The sequence below is a fragment of the Bison bison genome, unplaced genomic scaffold (genome assembly GCF_000754665.1).
Source record: "Bison bison bison isolate TAMUID 2011002044 unplaced genomic scaffold, Bison_UMD1.0 scf7180017459751, whole genome shotgun sequence".
NCBI lineage: Eukaryota > Metazoa > Chordata > Mammalia > Artiodactyla > Bovidae > Bison > Bison bison.
The window spans coordinates 2,388-4,794 of NW_011372095.1; the positions used below are offsets into that span (position 1 = coordinate 2,388).

The 2,407-nt window shown below is 38.4% G+C and overlaps 1 long non-coding RNA gene across 2 annotated transcripts in view; it reads right to left on the reverse strand.

Annotated features, from left to right (window-relative positions):
* The window catches only part of LOC104993585, a 7,781-nt gene that overhangs the window by 1,549 nt on the left and 3,825 nt on the right, over nt 1-2,407 (reverse strand). The window contains exons 1-2 of one of the 2 annotated variants that reach the window (XR_825915.1): nt 1,144-2,394; nt 791-849 (exon numbers count right to left, since the gene is read on the reverse strand). This is a non-coding gene — a long non-coding RNA (uncharacterized LOC104993585). Of the gene's footprint in view, nt 1-790; nt 850-1,143; nt 2,395-2,407 lie in introns of those variants that run through there. The other variant, XR_825884.1, reaches the window with a different exon arrangement.

A 2,407-nucleotide genomic window follows, 5' to 3' on the forward strand; every position in this document is an offset into this window, starting at 1 on the left:
CTTAAAGCTCTGCATGTAAACTTCCAGCGGGAAACGCTTGCCCAGCAAATTTCCTTGTGGAACTGGGAGGTGTGCTGCTGCCTCTGGATTCCTAGGAAAATTACTGAGAGAGCTCAGAGTAAAAATCAAGGCTCTCTTGCCTCAACAAAGATTCATTATGAGGACAAATCCCCTGCATCTTTTTCCTCAATACTATACAAGGCACAATGTAGAAGAGTCACATGGAGGTAGGGAGGGATACTCATACAGTGGCCTCAGCCAAAACTTTTAATGCTTCTTCAGCTGCCAACTTTTTGAGTGATTCTATATACCTTATTTCCTATGTACTCCTCCAGTCTCACCACTGGTCTCATAATCTAAACATTGTGATGCTAGCACTAAAAAAATAAAGAGTAATAATTCACAAGACAATTGAAAACCATTTGAAAGGGCAAAGTGTTGAAAAAAACCTGAAACAATAACTGTAATGGAACCATTTTGTTGTTTCCTGGCAATGTGAGCCAATATGCTTATTCTGATATAAGGCACAATCAATCAGTCAAGTCCTCAGAACTTTTGCATCCCTCAAGTTAGACAGTTTTCTCCAATTTACTCAACTAACACTAATTTATGAAAACTAATACAGCACGTGAGTTAGCAAGTAAGAATATCCTCATTTGACAGTGGACAAAACCTGTAAGTATGTTTGTTTTTTCCCTTACTTTCACTCAAGCAGTCTTCTAGGCTTATTGTTGTAAATATTAGTTAGAAGCCAGGAAAACACAATTAACTAAGTAACATAAATACTTACTGGCAGCAGAGACCAGCTCTTTGTGAAGTCTATAGGTCATGACAGGTTCAGAAAGATTCCTGAAATTAATGAAGACTGTAAGTTCCTTTGGGGAGGGAGTAGTGAGGCCTTAGAATCTCAGTTCTGTGAGAAGCAAAGCTGAAGTTTCTGAGCTCACAGATTGATATGACTATATGCATTTTTTGTTCATCTGAAAATTTGTCAGAGGAATTCTCATTGCTCGTAATTCAACAGAAGAAAGTATGAGCTGAGACCTCGAGCAGGGTCTCCAACTAGTTCCCCAAAGTGAAAAGAGGCAAAAACCAGCCCTGCAAAAAGTGGACCCACTACGATTGATACTATGAAGTCCTTACAGTTCATTAGTTCCTCAGTTTCCAAGTTCTTTTACATCTGTCCTGCCATTTGATCCCTCCAAAAATCCTGTGAAGAAGTAATTCAAATCCCTGTTTAATGGAAAAGGAAATTGAGGCTCAGACAGGTTTCTTTATTTAGTCAAAAAATACTGGTTGAGTGACTTCCCTAGTGATCCAGTGGTTAAAACTCTGTAATTCCACTTCAAGGGGCACGAGTTTGACCCCTGGTCAAGGAACTAAGATCCAACATGCTGCGTGGTGTGGTCTATATATATAGGCTGAACACCTACTTGTGACTGGCATTCTGCCAGGTATTGGGGATCCAGATGAATTAGACATAGTCTAAACCTTCAAGGAGCTAACAGTCTAGTTGGGGAAAGTATCATATACAAAATTTGCAATGTAAGGTAACAAGTACAATGATAAAAGTGGGTAGTACATGGCCCAGAAGAAGGAAGCAATCCACTAATAATAGTAATAATAGCAAACTCGTCACTGTTCTAAGTGTTTAACATGTATTTACTCATTTAATTCTCATGACAACCCTGTAAGGTAGATACTAATATTATCTTCATTTTTTAGATAAGGAAACTGAGCTTCAGAAAAGTTATATAGTTCATCCTAAGCCACATAGTAAGTGGCGGAAGTAAGCAGTCTGTCTCAAGGCCATGTTCTTTATCATTATGTTATACTGCTTGCCACTGCTCTTATTGTAGTAATATAGGCAAGAGATAATAAAAGCCTAAATGAAAATAGTGCCATTAGGGGTAGAAAGAAAGGGTGAGGAGAGTTATTTGAAAGACATTAAAGACAGCTCCTTCAACAGTTATAAGGGAAAGATTAATGTTGATGAGGGACAGAGTAATCTGGTTTGGGTACACAAAACCAGAGTAATCTGGTTTGGGACTGAACATATTAGAAATTGATTCAGAGGGAAGTAGAGATGCTATGTCTGAGGGGTTTCTGGGATAGCCAAAGACAGATGTTTATTAGGAAGATGGATGAAGTGCTTTTCCAGATCTGAGAAGCAGGGCTTATTAGAACCATAAGAACGAATACCATGGCTCAAGGAGAGATGGTGAACTGGCAGCTAACAGTTACATGAGGTCTTTCAACATTTCTTTCCAGTCCAGAAGAGTGTGTAAAAAAGAAATGGAATTGAATCAGTCATCGTAATATGAAAAAAATTGAGTATTTCACATACAAGATCAATATTGTCTGTCTCTGTTGAAAAATGGAAAGATCTGTCTATATTGGGCTCCTA